The 22,496-nt window shown below is 43.6% G+C and overlaps 1 non-coding gene across 1 annotated transcript; it reads right to left on the reverse strand.

The window, feature by feature from the left end:
- Positions 1-14,422: 14,422 nt before the first annotated feature.
- On the reverse strand, positions 14,423-14,497 carry Trnal-caa (transfer RNA leucine (anticodon CAA)). Its single transcript has one exon. It is a non-coding gene; the product is annotated as a tRNA-Leu (tRNA).
- Positions 14,498-22,496: the final 7,999 nt, after the last annotated feature.

Genomic DNA, 22,496 nt, shown 5'->3' on the forward strand with positions numbered 1-22,496 from the left:
AATGTGATAGTATAGTTTATTTTTCATTAAAGGATTCCAAAACGACTGAAATAGTTTGTTTAAATTTAAGAAGGGCGGTTCGAAGAAAACAATGGGATAAAATCAATTTTATAAAAACCTAAAAATCTGTACCCCAGTTACGAGGGTCACTCCTAAAGAAATGCACACTATTTTTTAAAAAAATCCATCTTTTATTTTACATGTTTGAAAGTTTTACAATGTGTAGATACATCCTTTAGGAACAATATTTTCATTTCTCCATATAATTTCCATCCCTCTCAACTGCCTTACGCCATCTTGGAACCAGCGCCTGTATACCCGCACAGTAAAATTCTGGACCAACTTGTTGGAGCCACTGTTTGGCAGCATGCACAAGGGAGTCATCATCTTCAAACCTTGTTCCACGAAGGGAGTCTTTCAGTTTCCCAAAGAGATGATAGTCACATGGAGCCAGGTCAGGAAAGTAAGGCGGGTGTTTCAGTGTTGTCCATTCGAGTTTTGGGATCGCTTCCATGGTTTTTTGACTGACATGTGGCCGTGCATTGTCGCGCAACAGCAAAACATCCTGCTTTTGCCGATGTGGTCGAACACGACTCAGTCGAGCTTGAAGTTTCTTCAGTGTCGTCACATATGCCTCAGAATTTATGGTGGTTCCACTTGGCATGATGTCCACAAGCAAGAATCCTTCGGAATCGAAAAACACCGTAGCCTTAACTTTTCCAGCAGAAGGTATGGTTTTGAATTATTTTTTCTTGGATGAATTTGCATGATGCCACTCAATTGATTGCCTCTTCGTCTCTGGTGAAAAATGATGGAGTCATGTTTCATCACCTGTCACAATTCTTCCAAGAAATTCATCTCCACCATTCTCATACTGTTCCAAAAGTTCGCTACATACCGTTTTTTTTTATTTCTTTGTGAGCCACTGTCAACAGCCAGGGAACCCACCTGGCACAAACCTTTTTAACGCCAACACTTTCAGTATCCAGCAAACACTTCCTTCCCCTATCCCAACGTAGCGTGACAATTCGTTCACTGTGATGCGTCCGTCAGCAGTCACCAATTCGTTAACTCTCTGCACATTGTCTGGAGTGTGTGCAGTACGAGGCCTGCCGTTGCGAGGACAATCCTCAATATTGCCGTGCCCGCTTTCATCATGTAACCTGCTTGCCCACCGACTAATTGTACTGCAATCGACAGCAGCATCGCCATACACCTTTTTCAACCTCTTGTGGACATTTCCCACTGTCTCGTTTTCACAGCACAGGAATTCTATGACAGCACGTTGCTTCTGACGAACTTCAAGTGTAGCAACCATCTTGAAGACTTGCTGTGACGGCGCCACTCACAGGAACAGGTTGAACTAAGTTTGAAAACAAGAAGGAAGGATGTATCTACACACTGTAAAACTTTCACACATGCAGAATGAAAACTGTATTTTTACAAAAATAGTGTGCATTTCTTTTGGAGTGACCCTCGTATATATCATTATTGTATCATGTATTGGGATTTGTCCTCGTTCCATTTTCGTACGTAGCACAAAGAGCAAGACTACTGAGGTGTTCAAATGGTTCAAATGGCTCTGAGCACTATGGGACTTAACTTCTGAGGTCATCAGTCCCCTAGAACTTAGAACTACTTAAACCTAACTAACCTAAGGACAGCACACACATCCATGCCCGAGGCAGGATTCGAACCTGCGAGCGTAGTGGTCGCGCGGTTCCAGACTGTAGCGCCGAGATCCGCTCGGACACCACGGACGGCTGCTGAGGTGTCTCCGTGCGCGATGTAATTAGTCTAATTTGTCTTTGCGGTCCCCACGTAGGGGGGCCATAGCGTTTTCCGGGATTCATCGTTTAATGCTGGTTCTTGAAACTAACTAAGAGGGGTGTTCAATAAGTAATGCAACACATTTTTTTCTGGGCCAGTTTTGCTTGAAAAAATGCGGATTTTGTTGTGAGGCATCGTGGAATATTCCCGCTTTAGCCCCTGTAGTTTTATGAAGTTCCGATACGTGGCGGCACATTACGCAGTCTTCCAAATGGCTCCTGCAACGGAGGTGTGTTCCAAGCAGACAGCTGTCACTGAGTCTCTTTTGGCGGAAAACCAGAGCATTGCAAATATTCATAGGCGCTTTTAGAATGCCTATGGAGATCTGGCAATGAACAAAAGCACGGTAAGTCGTTGAGCGAGGCGTCTGTCATTGCAAGGTCGGGCAAAACTGTCTGATCGCCCGCGTGCCGGCCGGCCGTACTCAGCTTGTGACTCTCGCAATGTTGGAAGAACCGTGCGGACACTCTCATTCGAGCTAATCGATGGATCATAGTCAGACACCTCACTGAGAAGTGGATGCCTCTGTTGGTTGTGATGACACATTCGTTCACCAGTTGGGGTAATCAAAGGTGTATGTCCGCTCGGTTCCTCAGTGCCTAATGGGAGATCATAAAGAGCAACGAAGGAGACACTGTGCGGAGTTGCTTGTGCGTTAGGCTGATCATGACAATTTTTTGTCGAACGTCGTCACAGGCGATGAAACCTGAGTTCATCACTTCAAACCAGAAAGAAAACGGCAACCTTTGGAGTGCTGCCACACCGCCTCTCCTCGAAACAAAAAGTTCCAAGCTGCTCCCTCTGCCGATAAAGTCATGGCGAAGGTCTTCTGGAACTCTGAAGGGGTATTCTGTTTGACGTCCTTCTTCATGGTGCAACGATCAACTCTGAAGTTTATTGTGCTACACCCAGGGAACTGAAGAAAAGACTACAGTGTGTTCGTCACCACAAAAACGCAAACAAACATCTCCTTCTTCATGACAACGCAAGGCGTCACACAAGTTTGCGAACCCGAGAGGAGTTCATACAACTTCGTTAGACTGTTCTCCCTCATCCATCCTACAGCACAAATCTCGCTCCTTCTGGCTTCCGTTTGTATGGCCCAATGAAGAATGCACTCCATGGAAAGTAGTACGTGGATGATGGGGAGTGTACTGATGCAGCAAGACATCGGCTCCATCGTCGACCAGTAGACTGGTACCTTTGGGCATAAAGATCCTCATAGTATGGTGGCATAAGGCTGTCTCATTGAACAGAGATAATTATGAAAAATAGGATTTTGTAGCCAAAAGAGTGAAGAATAATATGGTGTATAGCGATCTTGGATAAAACCAATCTGCTTTCAGAAATAAAAATCTGTTGCTTTGCTTATTGATCACCCCACGAACGTAGACTCTCGTGGGGCTGGTTGGCGTCTAACTTAAAGCGTCTGTCAGTTTGGCTTATCAGCATTTCCGTGACGCTCTCCCATGAGTCTAAAAGGAAAGGAAGAAAGATTGAATTTAATGTCCCAGTGACATCGAACTCTGCAGAGACGGAGAAAAAGCTCAGATTGTGTCAGGAATGAGGAGGAAATCGGCCGTGCACTTTGAAAGGAACCATCCCGACATTCGTCTGGAGCAATTTAGGGAAGCCACGGAAAACCTAAATCTGGATGGTCGGACGCGAGTTTGAACCATCGTCTTTCCGAATGCGAGTCCACTGAGCTAACCACAGCGCCACCTAGCTTGGTCTCATGAATCAAATGCAGGAACAATTCAAATACTGAAGGCTGGTCAGTGAGAACTGGAAAGATGCATGTTTGCTATTACTGTGGATGCAGGATAACAAACAAATGGGTAAGGAAATAGACTGGAGTGGAAGTCGTAATTATGACTGAAAAAAAAATCAAATAGTGGGCAGGAGGGGCAGTAACAAGGTGAGTGGGTGGTGGTTCTGACAAGAGAGTTCTCTGTTGAATTTCAAGAGGTAAGAAGAGATGGAGAACACTATATGATGGAATGTGATATATGATGTCAGAAAACATCGAGTAGCAACATGGATGTGTAATGTTGAAGATTGTAATGAATGGAACAGTATGGGGGAGACCCTTACCCACCAATGGATGTCGTAAGGTAGATGATGATGATGATCTATATAAATAAAAATGTAAATGTTCGTTTTTTGAAAATCGTGTATCTTTGAAAGTTCTTGATAAATTGCTTTGAAATTTTGACACTACGTTGAATTCTAATATGGCCGTATTCTTAGGTACCAACTTCTTTAATATTTGGTGTATAATATATATGTATGCATCTTTTTGAGATTTTTTTGTAAGAGGTTCCTTATTATCAAAATTATAAATATTTATGTATTACATATATTATAAAATTGGCAAATACAAACTTGCACTTATACCAATGGAACATTGTGTGAAGATTTCAAAGCAACTGGTCAAGTCTCGTTAGCTGAAACTAATTTACGCGCGCGACGATCTGATTGGCTAACTTCAATGCTAAATAACTCGGAAACGGCGCAACGTATCGAATTTCTTTCTTAACATTTATGTCTCAGTACAACCTGTCCTGTAACATCTCTACAAGCATTTCACACATTTTCTGACCACCCTATATACAGGGTGTTACAAAAAGGTACGACCAAACTTTCAGGAAACATTCCTCACACACAAATAAAGAAAAGATGTTATGTGGACATGTGTCCGGAAACGCTTAATTTCCATGTTAGGGCTCATTTTAGTTTCGTCGGTATGTACTGTACTTCCTCGATTGACCGCCAGTTGGCCCAGTTGAAGGAAGGTAATGTTGACTTCGGTGCTTGTGTTGACATGCGACTCATTGCTCTACAGTACTAGCATCAAGCACATCAGTACGTAGCATCAACAGGTTAGTGTTCATCACGAACGTGGTTTTGCAGTCAGTGCAATGTTTACAAATGCGGAGTTAGCAGATGCCCATTTGATGTATGGATTAGCATGGGGCAATAGCCGTGGCGCGGTACGTTTGTATCGAGACAGATTTCCAGAACGAAGGTGTCCCGACAGGAAGACGTTCGAAGCAACTGATCGGCGTCTTATGGAGCACGGAACATTCCAGCCTATGACTCGCGACTGGGGAAGATCTATAACGACGAGGACACCTGCAATGGACGAGGCAATTCTTCGTGCAGTTGACGATAACCCTAATGTAAGCGTCGAAGAAGTTGCTGCTGTACAAGGAAACGTTGACCACGTCACTGTATGGAGAGTGCTACGGGAGAACCAGTTGTTCCGTACCGTGTAGAGCGTGTGCAGGCACTATCAGCTGCTAATTGGCCTCCACGGGCACACTTCTGCGAATGGTTCATCCAACAATGTGTCAGCCCTCATTTCAGTGCAAATGTTCTCTTTACGCATGAGGCTTCATTCCAACGTGATCAAATTGTAAATTTTCACAATTAACATTTGTGGGCTGACGAGAATCCGCACGCAATTGTGCAATCACGTCAACATCACAGATTTTCTGTGAACGTTTGGGCAGGCATTGTTGGTGATGTCTTGATTTGGCCCCATGTTCTTCCACCTACGCTCAATGGAGCACGTTATCATGATTTCATATGGGATGCTCTACCTGTGCTGCTAGAACATGTGCCTTTAAAAGTACGACACAACATGTGCTTCATGCACGATGGAGCTCCTGCACATTTCAGTCGAAGTGTTCGTACGCTTCTCAACAACAGATTCGGTGACCGATGGATTGGTAGAGGCGGACCAATTCCATGGCCTCCACGCTCTCCTGACCTCAACCCTCTTGACTTTCATTTATGGGGGCATTTGAAAGCTCTTGTCTATGCAACCCTGGTACCAAATGTAGAGACTCTTCATGCTCGTATTGTGAACGGCTGTGATATACAATACGCCATTCTCCAGGGCTGCATCAGAGCATCAGGGATTCCATGCGACGGAGGGTGGATGCATGTATCCTCGCTAACGGAGGACAATTTGAACATTTCCTGTAACAATGTGTTTGAAGTCACGCCGGTACGTTCTGTTGCTGTGTGTTTCCATGTGATTTGAAGAGAAGTAATAAAATGAGCTCTAACATGGAAAGTAAGCGTTTCCAGACACATGTCCACATAACATATTTTCTTTCTTTGTGTGTGAGGAATGTTTCCTGAAAGTTTGGCCGTACCTTTTTGTAACACCCTGTATATGGGAAGTTATATTTATAGATTAATGGCTTATGTTTAGAATACTACTACAGAATCTGAAAATGCAATAACAATAAGCAAAGCTCAAGGTCAGAGAGAAATGTGAAAAGGAGATGAACAGAGAGGTGGGATGAAATGAACATAGAAAATTGGAGGAAGGAGATGGACAGAGAGTGGTGGCAGGAAAAGATAAAGAGAGAGAGAAGGGGAGGAGATGGTGGACTGAGGGAGGGAGGGAGAGAGAGGGGGGCAGGAGGAGATGGGAAGAGGGAGGGGGAAGGAGAAGATGGACAAAGAGAATGGGAGGAGGTGATGAACAACAGAGAGAGGGGGAAGGAGGAGGAAAATGGTTCAAATGGCTCTGAGCACTATGGGACTTAACATCTGAGGTCATCAGTCCCCTAGAACTTGGAACTACTTAAACCTAAGCTGAGGACATCACACGCGTCCATGCCCGAGGCAGGATTCGAGCCTGCAACCGCAGCAGTCGTGCGCTTCCTGACTGAAGCACCTAGAACCGCTTGGCCACCGCGGCCAGCGGAGGAGGAGATGGACAAACAAAGGGGGGAGGGAGAGATGGACAGAGACGGAGAGAAGGAGATTAGTACATATATCGAACTCCCATACATATTAGAAATGAGTGCTTTCCCCTTTCTTTCTTTTCCATTTAAGCAGACTGAACCACAACAGGGCGTGGCTGGGTGTAGCTAGTATTACGTAATCATATTCAATGTATCTTGCAGAAAGTTTCTGGGACGTGGGAAGAACTACATCAGGACCAGCGCTAATCAGGGTGGCGTCTGTAATTCTCGTATGTTGTAATGTGTCAGACCCGTGTAGTCAGTGAGATAATAATTTCACTTAGACAGTAAGAGACGAGAAAAGAAAAAATATGTTTCTACGAGCAGCAATGAAAATTTTGGTCGTGTCTGAACAAATACTTGGCTGTTTCTTCGTTTTGATCGGAAGTTCATTTGATTATTGAAAGCAAACAGTACAGGCCTGCTGGACCTATCGTCGCTTCACTAGAGACCCGTTGGTCGTCGCTTTTCAGAGTTTCTGTAGTACCTTCACAGGGACTGTAGCGGTCTCGGGGCACACACAGCCCCACTGTACTTGAGCAATCACCTACAGAAAATCAGTAACAACATAGAACCACTACAATAACGATTTTGACCTCGAAGACCAATAATAATTACAGCTACATTTACAACCATATTTACAGTTAGACAAGTTGTAGAAAAGAAATGCGAATTTGGCGAAGACATCTCAGTTGCATTCGTAGATGTAAAGAAAACTTATGATATTGTTAGAAGGGAAGAGATATGGCGAGTTCCGAATAGACTGGAACTGTCAAAAGGAAAGGAACTCAGAATCTGAAACATGTATAAGAAATGCCTGAATTGTGTTATAATAGATGGCAAAAAATCGGAATAATTTAGGAGACTTAGAGAGGTTCGACAGGGAGGTGTGTTCTCACCAACGCTCTTCAATAAAGTTATGGAAATCGTCGTAAGGGAAGTTCGCCAAGGGTCGACAATAGATAATGTGAAAATCATAGAGCATGGAGACGATGTGATGGTTTGGGAAGACAATGAGCAGAAAATGGAAGAACAACTGAATATCTGGCAGAGAGTAACTGAAGAAGTGGACATCGAAATAAGCTTAACAAACAGTGAGATAATGAAAATTGATAGGAAAAATGAAAAAAAATGAAGGATGGAAGTTGGAAAAATTATTAAATTAGTAGATGCTTTCATATATCTATGAAGTAAGCTAACCAAGAAAGGAAACATCAAGGATGAAATTTTGGAGAGAGTAAGAAATTGCTCAAAATTTTATTATTCTGTGTCAGACATAATTAGACATATGTAGGGGAGAGTCTGATAAAACAGAGTATCGTACTTTTCTCGTCTGATATGTGCTGCCATCTCCCAGTAAACATAGTACTTTTTCCCACTCGATGACCTTCAATCTTAGAGTAGCTGCAGTCCGTTGAAAGCAACCGTGAGTTCTCTCGGTGAAAAAATATATTTTTACATTGTTGTGTTGTAATATTCGACTGTGAATTGTGCGTTTATATTTACAAGACAATATTTCAAAGACTGTAAAGTAAGCTTGATATAATTTAAACATTATCTGCACTACAGATTGTTGAGTGTTTCAAAATGTTTGTCCCCACTCAAGGCCTGCTGAAATCAACTTGTTCTTAACATGGCGTTGTCAGATAAAACAGGGTGTCACTAAATTTGATAAAACAGGATAGTACCCCGTTTTATCGAACTGATTTAAAAATCGCCGTTTGCGGTTTACAGATTGTTTATTTAGTTTGTTCAGTTAGAAAATTCATTATTATTATTCACAGAATCTAACTTAAATTACGCCATAATTATGGCGCCTTATAAACGGGGTAGATCACGTAACTAATGAGGAGGTATTGAATAGGATTGGGGAGAAGAGAAGTTTGTGGCACAACTTGACTAGAAGAAGGGATCGGTTGGTAGGACATGTTTTGAGGCATCAAGGGATCACAAATCTAGCATTGGAGGGCAGTGTGGAGGGTAAAAATCGTAGAGGGAGACCAAGAGATGAATACACTAAGCAGATTCAGAAAGATGTAGGTTGCAGTAGATACTGGGAGATGAAGAAGCTTGCACAGGATAGAGTAGCATGGAGAGCTGCATCAAACCAGTCTCAGGACTGAAGACCACAACAACAACAACATAAACGGAAAACTGACAGACAATCATGGAGTCAAGAGAGTATGAAAGAAGCCGTAGCGGGAGTTTTGGCCCAAACAATGGGCTATTTGAAAGCATCAAACTCCTTCGGGGTTCCTCAGAGTACTCTGGAAGCACGTGTAAAAAAGACTGAGTGAAATGTGTTTAGATGATGCTACAAAGGCCTATTTCCTATTTTAGAAATTAATTAAACTGTTGCAGTTATTATTATTGTTGTTGTTGTTTTAGGTCTAGGCTGCTACAAACCTGTATTTAATCTGGAGCAGGAAAATGAACTGGATGAATATGTCCTGTTAATGGAAAGCAGATAGTTTGGATTGACCGTCGATGAGGTGCGGAGTCTTGCTTTCGAACTGGCAGAGAAAAATAACTTGCCACATAACTTCAGCAAGACTAAGAAGATGGCAGGTAAATGTTGGTTCTATTCGTTTTTGAAGAGGAATCCGGAAATAAGCCTGCCTTCTGCTGAACCAACATCTCTTGCCAGAGCAATGGGCTTTAACTGTGCAGTGGTGAAGCAGTTCTTTGGGTCGCCGTTAGAACTTTACAATAGGTACAGCTTCACAGCCGATAGAGTCCATAATGTGGATGAGATTGGAATAACAACAGTCCCTAATAAGCAATCACAGGTGCTTACCTTGAGGGGAAAATGTCAAGTTGGCGGTTTGGTTTCTGCGGAGAGAGGCATCTTAGTGACTGCGGTAGCCTGTATGAGCGCTTCTGGAATTTATATGCCCACAATGTTTGTGTTCCCTAGACAAAGAGCCAAGCCTGAGCTGCTCGATAATGCTCTACTGCGGAGTATCACGCTAGCGGATGGATGCAGAAAGAAATTCTCTTGAAGTGGTTTCAACGATTTGTTGAATTTTCTAAACCAACTGCACACAAACCCGTTCTTCTGCTTTGGATGGTCACTCAACACACACAAAGAATATTGAACTTATTGATATGACTAGAGAAAACCATGTTCATCTCTTATGCTTCCCCCCACACTGCCCCCACCGAATGCAGCCCTGGATGTTGCATTCATGATCCCACTGGGTAACTATTACTCTCGAGAGGTTCGAAAGTGGCTACAGTGTCATCGTGGACGAGTGATAACCGTCAACCAAGTTGCAGGGCTGTATGGGACAGCATTCATGAAAGTTGCTTCTATTGAGACTGCTGTAAATGCATTCCATAAAACTGGAAACTTCCCACTGGGCAGGTATTTTCCCTGATTGGATGCATCAGCCTGCTCAAACAACAGACACTGACCCTAAGCCTTCAACTTCAGCTTTCCACGTCTCTCCGAAAGACATAAAAGCAGTGTCGATAGCTGAAAGAAAGGAACAAAAATCTGATAGAAGAAGAGGAAACACAGCTGTTCTTACAAGTTCACCTTATAAGGAAGAATTAAAGTCTCCTATGAAAAAGGGGAAGACTCCCAAAAGGAAATTTCAAATGGGGCCACATTCTAACAGTTCTAGGCCTACTGAAGTCAGAAGTGTTGGACAGATGAAAGCAAAGAAAGTTTGAAAAGTGTGGGAGTATAGCACATCGTCATATGAGGAAGGAGAAAATAATTACACAGCTTGCATTTATTGTAATGGACTTTTCTCCAATTCTAAGTTCAAATGGCTCTAAGCACTATGGGACTTAACATCTGAGGTCATCAGTCCTCTAGACTTAGAACTACTTAAACCTAACTAACCTAAGGACATCACACACATCCATGCCCTAGGCAGGATTCGAACCTGCGACCGTAGTAGCAGCAGCACGGTTCCGGACTGAAGCCCCTAGAACCGCTCGGTCACAGCGGCTGGCCCAATTCTAAGTCTGAAGAAGGCTGGGCGAAGTGTTATAAGTGTAATGAATGGGCTCATGAACAGTGCGCTGGCATTAATGATGATGATGATGATGAACCATATAAATGTGATTTTTGTACATGAAGTGATTGTCATTGTTTGTAAATGAAGTTTTTTTTTTATTTTCATTCTAATGTAGTACCCTGTTTTATCCAACTAGTCTGATAAAACGGAGTAACTGACACAAGTGTAAAAAATTCTTTTCTGTGATGATGCATTTTTTAAATGTATGTTTTTCATGCCCAATTGTAAGTAGACATATTGGACAAGTAGTCATTAAAAACTCAACAGATTGGTACACGTAGGTCATTACATATGCCACTTTGTTTATTGAGTACTCTGTTTTAACCGACTCTCCCTTAAATATGCCCCAAAGCAAAGAGCATGACTTTTTTTTTTTTTTTTTTTTTTTGAATTCGGTTAAGACACCATTCACTCATTTCTGCATAATTAAAATGAATTTGTTCACTCAGTGTTTACTTCTTTTGGTGTAGCTTTGATTTACTGTCCCTTGTAGTTTACCTTTATCTGTCCATTAGATATAAATTCGATTATCTCTTTGTAAGTTTCAATATTGAGCTCATACAGCAAGGACTTGACTGACAATGGTTGCTGGATTTTATTCTTGATAACAAATGCTAAAAACCTTTTCCGCTCCTCACTGCATTGAAATAATATGTGGTTCGTACCTCCCTGAGTATTATCATCTCAATCACAGGCAGGTTGTTCGGTTTATTTGCAGTCGGTATAAATGCTCTGTAAATGTCCCACGATTGAGCCTTGATCTACTTAATGTGAATGTCTCTTGTCGGGGTGCTTAAATGTTCTCAAACCAAAGTCGTTTCGGAATGCGTGGTTGTATATGCGCATAGTCGCATCCTTTGTGTCGTGAGCTCTGCGTCCATTCTTCGTGCCAGGATTCGAATGCCCTTTTTCGAATAAGTTGTCCATATTCCATATAGGGCAGCTTTATGTCGAGTAGTGTCTCGTTGCTCGTAGCGTGTTTTCCCAGTTGATCTGCTTTTTCATTGTCTGAGATTCCACAGTGGGCTTTCACCAACATAAAGGCAGTTTGTTTCTGCCTTCTGATGCATTCTTAGTACCAGTAAGGAACTTGGAGTGGTGGTTTTTGAGACGTTTATACTTGATATTGCTTGAAGTACGCTTTTCGAGTCTGATGATATTGCGTAGGATAACTACTTCAGGGTCATACAACGTTGTATACAAGTCATATTATCTACCAATTTTGACCTGTGCATCAGAATGTTCGACTTGGACAAAGAAGCATCTGAGCATAATAAAAGCAATAGAGATGCGGCTTCTATGAGGGATCCTGGGTAAAACGAGAAGGGACAGGATAAGTAATGAAAGAATACGAAACATGCTTCAGATGAAGCCCCTAAAAGACACTATGGAGAAAAACAGACCGAAATAGTCTGGCCACGACAAATGAATGGACAAGAAAGACTCACAAAAGGAGCTCTGGAATGGACAGAATCTGGTAGAAAGGCAATTGGAAGACCAAGAAAAAGATGGAGAGAATAGGTGAAGATAATGTGAACCAAAGACGTCTGAAATGGGAGGAAATGCTAAATGATAGTTTGTGGGAGAAAGCTGAAGATTGGCAGGAACTCTGTGAACGACCTGCATAAGCAGAAACGTTTCAAGAAGAGGAAGAGGAAGAAGAATTGGCTGTTTCTTCCGAATATGTGACAATTTCCGAGGTGGTAGATGGGGCGGGACCTCAAAATATAGTTGTATTTTCCAAATAAAAATGGTTCAAATGGCTCTAAGCACTAAGGACTTAACATCTGAGGTCATCAGTCCCCTAGAACTTAGAACTACTTAAACCTAACTAACCTAAGGACATCACACACACCCATGCCCGAGGCAGGATTCGAACCTGCGACCGTAGCAGCAGCGCGGTTCCGGACTGAAGCGCCTAAAGCCGCTCGGTCACAGCGGCCGGCTATTTTCCAAATACGTAGCGGATTTCGCATCCATGTCGATGTGTGAATGTGACAATATTTCTTCGCGTTTAGCTGCCGAACACGTCATCTGCTGCTGCTGTCTCATTGGTTGTGCAGAATCAGCAGCTGACACACCCCCTTTCGTTCCCGCCATACGACGAAAGTTGACAACACTGCTGAACGAAAAACGCGGTAAGTGCGCCACTGGCCTCGATGTTGAGTTCTAGACTTTTACCCGCACCGATACTACAATACAGAGCTATCGGTACTGTAAGTGATACATTCCTTTTCAAAGTATTACATATACAAATATGACAGACGCGTGAACAGAATCATAAACCCGCAGAGTTTGCATTATGCCGTCTAAAAATGTTCTGTGAGTGCTCCTTTAAACACACGATAATGGACCAAGCGGTTGTCAAGGTTCTCTGAGCTGTTCCAGTCTTCTCGGCGGTGGGGTACGTAAACACGTTCGTTAATGTACCTCCAAAGGAAAAGTCACAAGGCGTTAGGCGAGCTCAGGGACCCAAGGGGACAGAGCTAGATCGTCTTCACCACTACGCTCAATCCAGCGATAGCGAAGTTCCCCGTGTTGTTGGGAGATGAAATTCTCGGAAGCAGTAAAGAGTTGTGGAAACAGCGACAACTGCAACATATCAAGGTACAGGTACCCGTCACAGTCTTCTCCCGGAAGAAAAGCGGCTCGTACAGCCTCGTCTGTGACATGGCACAGAAAACATTAAATTTCGTCAAATCTCGTTAATGCGCCACAATTTCTTGAAGATTTTCAGTGCTCCACACCCTCACATGGTGACGGTTAACCTTCCAAATAAATGGAAGGTTGCTTCGTCACTGTATATTATCCTGAAGGCGAACTGCTCCTCCTCAAGTGCTTCCTGCAATGTTATGCAAAACTGAAATCGCTGGCCACAATATTCTGGTTTTAATTGTTGCACGAGCAGCAGACGGTAAAGTTTCAAACCAGAAACCGGGGGGGGGGGGGAGGGGGGGGGGGAAGTGGCTATTGGACTGCAGTCCACCTCCCTCCCACCCAAGAACTATACCTGTTTCTTCTTATATTAAAAAAAAGAAAGGTTCTTTGCTTTCATACTTAACAGTTTCGAAAATTTTCTAGCTCTTGAAGTTGATAGGTAAGGCGAATGGTCGATTTCGGTGTATTGGGGGAACTTTAGGAAAGTGTGGTTCATCTGTAAAGGAGACAATATGCAAGACGCTCCCCTTTTTCGTGGAAAACTTTAATTCTTCCTTACAAGGTGAACTTGTAAGAACAGCTCTCTTTCCTCTTTCTCTATCAGATTTTTGTACCTTTCTTTCAGCTATCGGCCCTGCTTTTATGTCTTTCGGAGAGACGTGGAAAGCTGAAGTTGAAAGCTTAGGCCTATCCGACTGGGAAGACCCTGGTGTGGTTGGAAAAAGATTGTTCTGTGTTTAATTACTCTCAAGTAGGATCCGAAAGCGGGATATCATCTTTTTCCAACGGTGGGTCAGTGTCTGTTGTTTCAGCAGGCTGATACATCCAATCAGGGGAAATATCTGCATCCAGTGGGAAGATTCCAGTTTTAAGGCATGCATTTACAGCAGTCTCAAAAGAAGCAGCTTTCATGAATGCTGTCGCATACAGCCCTGCAACTTGATTGCTGGTTACCACTCGTCCAGGATGATACTCAAGCCACTTTCGAACCTCTTGAGAGTAATAATTAGTCAGTGGGGCCATGAATGCAACATCCAGGGGCTGCATTCGGTGGGTGTAGTGTGGGGGGGAAGCATAAGAGATGAACATGGTTATAAATAAGTTCAATACTGAAACTTCCTGGCAGATTAAAACTGTGTGCCCGACCGAGACTCGAACTCGGGACCTTTGCCTTTTGCGGGCAAGTGCTCTACCAACTGAGCTACCGAAGCACGACTCACGCCCGGCACTCACAGCTTTACTTCTGCCAGTACCTCGTCTCCTACCTTCCAAACTTTACAGAAGCTCTCCCGCGAACCTCAGATGGTAGAGCACTTGCCCGCGAAAGGCAAAGGTCCCGAGTTCGAGTCTCGGTCGGGCACACAGTTTTAATCTGCCAGGAAGTTTCATATCAGCGCACCTCCGCTGCAGAGTGAAAATCTCATTCTGGAAAGTTCAATACTCTTCGTGTGTGTTGAGTGACCATCCAAGAACAGAAGAACCGGTTTCTCTGCAGTTGGTTTAGAAAATTCTTGAATGCGGCTCGGCTGTTCGGGATCCTTTCCAGGTCAGATTACAGGAAGACGTCGAAGCAATTCAAAGGCGGGCTGCTACATTTGTTACCACTAGATTCGAACAACACGCAATTGTTACGGAAATGCTTCCGAAACTCAAATGGGAATCCCTGGAGGGTAGGAGGCAAACAGTGTTCCTGAATTGTCTATTACCAACGCACAGTGCTCTGTTTACATGGCGGATCTTTTCGATAACCCCTTCCAATGCACCCTGCACTGTTGTAATGGATAAACATTTCGATATTCCAATATACAAAAACTCTTTTCTTGCTTTGCCACCATTTTGTCATGGCACTGCCCTCATAATGTTAGCTGGTGGGAACAATGCGAACTCGGTGAGTTTACGGCTCTGTTCAAGCATCAATCATATTTGTACACGTAATACTTTGGAAAACATAGAACTTCGAAAACAAATGAATCGTTTATAGTAGCCATGTATTACTGTGCAGCTTGATAGTTCGGTCTGAACTATTCCTTTTAAATTAGACTACAATGGGTAAAACGAACTGAGCAACAGAAAATTCTGTAAATTAAGAGTGTGCGCAAAATAAATTGATCCTAACCTGCACAGATGGCATGGCAGAGGAGATGAACAACGGCGGTGATGAGATTACCCTTTGTGTGCTGTTACCGGATGGCAGGTCGGGTGCAACAGTTAAACCTCCTCACAAGCTGAAATTCTAAGTACTCCTGTACACCTAGCGTGTCTGCAAGACATAGTAGTAACATGTTTTGCCAACACTGTACCTCTAATAATCAGCAGTGTCTGACTAAAGTACTGACTACGAAAATCAGCGCATAAGCAACTGAGAAGGCAGCCGCTTCTAACGGACGAAGCGCGCAACAGCCTACAACAAACTAAAGTCGCCTCTTCGGAACAAGCCCAGCGCTGAGACTGATGGTGTGAATGCGTTAAGCCAAAGGTATCTGCGTGAGATCTATCCTTCAACAACGGGCCAGGTGTGGGTAAAATTTTCCTAGTTTTGCGGTATGTGCTGTAACCTGGACGAGTCCATGATCATACATGCGCGAAGCAGGGACAAGCTTGTGCATATTCATAAAAAATTTAGCTGATCAGCTACCGCACTACAAGGGAAAAACAGTCTGAGATGAAGATTGCAGCTGATTGCCATAGGAGAAATTAGTTACATTAAATAAGACTACAGCTCTGACTAATTGGGTATCTACTAACTTCTAAAACAACTGACTCTCGTGAGGTCGAAATAAACAATATATGTGGTGATAATTAATTGAAACGCTCAGCTGCCGACACGTGTTGTTGACATACCTCGATGGCGACGGCTGAAAATGTGTACCCCGACTGAGACTCGAACCCGGGATCTCCTGCTTACATGACAGACGCTCAATTCATCTGAGCCCCCCCACCCCCACCCCCACCCCACCCATTGACCTTCGTCTGTGCGAATGCGCACAGGTTGCCCGAACTCACGGGAATCGTCACCTTAGTGGGCGCGATTAATGAGTGGATGGGCAAAGTATCTATTAGGAACATTACGTATGTAGATTGCGGAGAGCTGGGAATGTGGGTCTCACGGGAAGCGTGCAAGGGAGAAGTCCATGCAGTCGTGCTATTCGGTAGCTCAGATGGATTGAGCGTCTGCCATGTAATCAGGAGATCCCGGGTTCGAATCCCGGTCAGGGCACACATTTTCAGCTGTCCCCATCGAGGTCTGTCAACAACACATGTCGGCAGCTTAGCGTTTCAATTAACTATTATTTATTCTAGAGAAGCCGCACTGTCATCAATTGTATCTGTTCTTTCGAGAACAGTTACTATCTTCACAAATATGTGTGGTGTTACATCAGTACAAAGAGATAACATTAAGTTTCTTGGTATTCATCAGGACAAAAATCTTCTTTGGGTAAAGCACATTAACTCTGTGTGTGCGAAAAGCAGCAGTAGCTTGTGCTTGGTAAGCCAACTGACAAAAATAATCTCAGATCAAACCTTAAAAATAGTATACTATGGAACAATTTATCCATTTCCTAATTTTGGTATTGAACTGTGTGATAGACCTGCACCTGAATAGAATATTAGTATTACAGAAGAGAGCAATTATGTTAATGCATGTACTAAGGTCCACAGAGTCTTGTCGAGAAACCTTTGTCCGACATAAATTTTTAACAATGTAATCCTTATATTTGCATAAACTTGTTATATTTTTGTGAATAGTAAAAACAAAATAAATAAGTATAATGACAGACGTAGTTAATGTACTAGCAATAAGGGCAACTATTTCAGGCAGAGGACAAAATTAAAAGTTGCTGACAATAGACCCTACATTAATGGGCAGATGTGGTTCACCAAGCTGCCACACACTTCACAAACTTCTGAAGCAAAGCTGTTCCACAGGGAGTTGAAAGCTTTCTTAATAAATAAGTGTTCGTATTCACTCGGTGAATTCTAAGTTATTTGTCTTCTGTTGTATCATATAACATATATTAGAATATTAAGATGAATGCATATGGAAGTGTTATTTACATAAGTTTACAACAAAAAGCATATATGACTTTTGCAAAAGTCATCAGCTTGATGGCAACAGGCAAAAAGTTAAACAAATAAAAAATAAAATAAGGTATTGGACAACAGCTTTAAAGCTTCGAGACTGGGTTGGACCTTGGTTCTTATTTGTTTTTGCGCTTAACCTGACTTTCCTATCAAGACAATAATTTTCGAACTGGTACGTGAAAAATGCAGAGTTTGCCCGTGACTTGGAAGTCAGCTGGATAAACTGACTCTCAGATCGGAGGAAAACAACAGCATACTAGCCTCGACCTGTCCACCAAGCGAGGTGGCGCAGTGGTTAGCACACCGGATTCGCGTTCGGGAGGACGACGGTACATACCCGCGTCCGGCCATCCCGATTCAGGTTTTCGTGATTTCCCTAAATCTCTTCAGGCATATGCCGGAAAGGTTCCTATGAGAGGGCACGGCCGACATCCATCCTTTATCCGATGGGACCGATGATCTCGCTGTTTGGTCCACTCCCCCAAATCAACCAACCAACCCAGCGAACTGTCCACACCTGGTTAAGAAATTCGGTTATCAAACCAACTATTGGGGTGGTGGCGGCTTTTATCAGAAAAAAAACAGACCTACCGTCGTTCAGTTTACGAAGCAGAACGCTTCTTAAGACATAGTTCGCTATCGTTTCTTGCAGTATCGCAAATTAAACTTTACTCCCGTGATGATTACTGTAAAGCACCACCGAATATAGTTTGGACGTATGTTACGTTTTTCATTAATGTCAGACGTTAGCAGAAGTAATGAAAACTTAGCCTAGTTACTGCCATGGTGACTAACAAACACAAAATTTGTTGGTTGGTTTGAGGAAGGAGACCAGACAGCGTGGTCATCGGTCTCATCGGATTAGGGAAGGATTGGGAAGGAAGTCGGCCGTGCCCTTTCAGAGGAACCATCCCGGCATTTGCCTGGAGTGATTTAGGGAAATCACGGAAAACCTAAATCAGGATGGCCGGACGCGGGATTGAACCGTCGTCCTCCCGAATGCGAGTCAAGTGTCTAACCACTGCACCACCCCGCTCGGTCACAAAATTTGTTGCAAAAGAAACTGGTTAGTCACAGATTAGGCATACATTGTGGGGAAGACCCACGTTGTTCATCGAACTGCAACAAGGAAAAAGATGACCGTTTTCCATTTCGTTCTAATAACAAAACGTAGCCGTGCTGCTGAACCTAATTATACAGTTACGTGTAATATTAAGATTACTCACTGGCAAACAATTCCGCTCCGCTTAAAAAATGATAAATGTCATCTGCTTCTATATATCGTCTTCGAGACGTGAAGCTATAAAAATAAACAATGGAATGTCACTTCCAAGCAGTTGCCCTATTACATTCCATGAGTATGAAATGCACGGAAATTTATTACCGCATCTACGCTGGGTGTGGGTGCAGAGCTTTCACGATGAGCATAATTTCATAGATGTGATTTATGTTACGCACCATGACATCAAAACTTTCCTACAAGTTCAGTGTATCGATAAATCATTTACTGGCGGCATTGGGATTACTGAAGAATGAGATACAACCCGTCGGCTTTGACCCATGACGTCAGAAGTTGCCACAGATGATATATTGCACAGATTTAACAGCAAATTATATACAGGTGAACTGTAGTACGGGATACAGATTTTTCATATGTCAATCTTTTCGCCATAGATAGTGCTAGTATCGAGTGAAAAATATCGAAGTAATACTAGTGCTAGTGAAGGCGAAAAAAAGCGACAGCTGCAACATTTGTATTTCGTACTGTTGATGAATCCTGCTTCAAGTCTAACATATTCATATGAACAGATAAATCCATGCCTACAAACGAAAATCAAAAAGTAAAATTTGTCCAGAACGAGAAACAATTCTTTCAAATTATCTCAGACTCACTAAGAATGAAAATAAGTACCGATTGAATTGGAATGAACAAATGATTTAAATTAATACAAGCGACGAAAACCGTACACAATGTCTAGCGCTATCTTTTAAAAACACATTCATTTATTTCAATTTACAATGATGAGGCGTCGCCACAGAAGATTGCCGACTGCCCCAACCCACGATCCACCCTGGTGGGGCGTGGCGCCTAAAGACAATATTTGACGCCCAATTACCACGATTTATTATCTATGGCTCGAAAATTCATTGATCAAAGCCGACGGGTTGAATCCCACTCTTAAGAAGTTAACCCCGGTGTTCTCAAGAAGTTTCAGTTTTACCGTTAAAGGATATTTTGGTGGGGATGAACCCCTTCCCACTGTTTCTAGCTCCACGCACATCTAGTAAATACACTCCTGGAAATTGAAATAAGAACACCGTGAATTCATTGTCCCAGGAAGGGGAAACTTTATTGACACATTCCTGGCGTCAGATACATCACATGATCACACTGACAGAACCACAGGCACATAGACACAGGCAACAGAGCATGCACAATGTCGGCACTAGTACAGTGTATATCCACCTTTCGCAGCAATGCAGGCTGCTATTCTCCCATGGAGACGATCGTAGAGATGCTGGATGTAGTCCTGTGGAACGGCTTGCCATGCCATTTCCACCTGGCGCCTCAGTTGGACCAGCGTTCGTGCTGGACGTGCAGACCGCGTGAGACGACGCTTCATCCAGTTCCAAACATGCTCAATGGGGGACAGATCCGGAGATCTTGCTGGTCAGGGTAGTTGACTTACACCTTCTAGAGCACGTTGGGTGGCACGGGATACATGCGGACGTGCATTGTCCTGTTGGAACAGCAAGTTCCCTTGCCGGTCTAGGAATGGTAGAACGATGGGTTCGATAACGGTTTGGATGTACCGTGCACTATTCAGTGTCCCCTCGACGATCACCAGTGGTGTACGGCCAGTGTAGGAGATCGCTCCGCACACCATGATGCCGGGTGTTGGCCCTGTGTGCCTCGGTCGTATGCAGTCCTGATTGTGGCGCTCACCTGCACGGCGCCAAACACGCATACGACCATCATTGGCACCAAGGCAGAAGCGACTCTCATCGCTGAAGACGACACGTCTCCATTCGTCCCTCCATTCACGCCTGTCGCGACACCACTGGAGGCGGGCTGCACGATGTTGGGGCGTGAGCGGAAGACGGCCTAACGGTGTGCGGGACCGTAGCCCAGCTTCATGGAGACGGTTGCGAATGGTCCTCGCCGATACCCCAGGAGTAACAGTGTCCCTAATTTGCTGGGAAGTGTCGGTGCGGTCCCCTACGGCACTGCGTAGGATCCTACGGTCTTGGCGTGCATCCGTGCGTCGCTGCGGTCCGGTCCCAGGTCGACGGGCACGTGCACCTTCCGCCGACCACTGGCGACAACATCGATGTACTGTGGAGACCTCACGCCCCTCGTGTTGAGCAATTCGGCGGTACGTCCACCCGGCCTCCCGCATGCCCACTATACGCCCTCGCTCAAAGTCCGTCAACTGCACATACGGTTCACGTCCACGCTGTCGCGGCATGCTACCAGTGTTAAAGACTGCGATGGAGCTCCGTATGCCACGGCAAACTGGCTGACACTGACGGCGGCGGTGCATAAATGCTGCGCAGCTAGCGCCATTCGACGGCCAACACCGCGGTTCCTGGTGTGTCCGCTGTGCCGTGCGTGTGATCATTGCTTGTACAGCCCTCTCGCAGTGTCCGGAGCAAGTATGGTGGGTCTGACACACCGGTGTCAATGTGTTTTTTTTCCATTTCCAGGAGTGTAAAACGCGAGCTATTACTATTACCCACGCATTAGCGACAGTTCACACCAATATTGGTCTCAGGATCGCGTGTTTTGTCTTTAGATCGCATGCGCACGCGCAAGTTGTATTTCGATTGGTTGTGTTTTTTCTTTCGTTTAGCTATAGATACGTGGTGTAAGGAGTTTACGCTAGAATTTATTATTATCCAGTATGCACGAATCCACTCAGAAAACCCAAGTTAAAGAACTCGCCACTTACATTAAAGGGACACCAGTACCACATAAAAACGCAGACACACTCAGATTTGGCGGTGATAAGCGTTTTGAAACTTGTAGTGTAGAAATAGAAGGTCTTGGGAAGTTACATAGCAATAGGCGCAATATAGTGAGCTTCCACTGGCAAGCTGAGTTATTCATGAAACAATTTGATTCATTAAGCAATAAAAATAATGTTAAGTGGAGCTTTTGATTTCTACCTGTCCTAGAGCTGTACTCTTATTTTGTGTAAAGTAACTCTCTCTTCCGCAACTTACAACGAGAATTGTGGGAACCAGCAGCACTAATATAGATAACATTTTTACAGACTCATCGGGACCGTAAAGCTATTGTATTACTAATTTCAGTACTGGTAAACTGGAAAGGAATTGATGACTTCATGCTATATTTGTGAAATACGCAGTGGGGAAGATGTGTATAGCATATCTGGCGTTTAGAATAATATTATATTCTGTAACATAGTCATAGGCTATTTTTTAAAAAGCTGTCTTTAAAATATTAACCTGTTTAAGTAGATTAAATGAATGCAAAGAAAGTGAAGACTTTACACAGCACTAGTGGACATGGATGATGACAGTAGGGTATCAGCACTGATACGAGACGACTTTGTTCTTGAGTATCAGGATATACTGATACGATGAGGACTTCTGGGGTATCAGGTTACACACTTAGGGTTGTTTTATTCAAAGTTACCCCCTCTCCTCTGATCACTGGGGAACCAAAAGCAATACTGTGAATTATATCCTAGGCCACCCAGTGGAAACCTGGCCGACTCCTACCCCTGAGACAATTGAACTAGTTATATTCAAGAGCATGACGTAGTTCGATACTGCTCACATGGTCGTATCATGATGCATTCAGGATACAGTGAACATGAACCAGGATGTTTATTTCCACATTATAAGTGACCAAGTGTTACCCTTGCCATTACATCTTCATGATAAGTATGCTGTGAACGCACCTGTCTTCCAAGATGACGTCAGCTTGGTTCACTGATTGCATGCATACATTCCTGGTTTGATGAGGACTCAGGCACCCTATGTCACTTTGACTGACCTGCTAAATCACCTGATCTTAAACCTATAAAAATGTCCCTTAGACTGGCCCATTAAATGATCTGATCTTAGTCCCATACAAAATTTATGGGACCATTTGAAA

This window comes from Schistocerca cancellata, chromosome 2 (assembly GCF_023864275.1).
Source record: "Schistocerca cancellata isolate TAMUIC-IGC-003103 chromosome 2, iqSchCanc2.1, whole genome shotgun sequence".
Taxonomy (NCBI): Eukaryota; Metazoa; Arthropoda; class Insecta; order Orthoptera; family Acrididae; genus Schistocerca; species Schistocerca cancellata.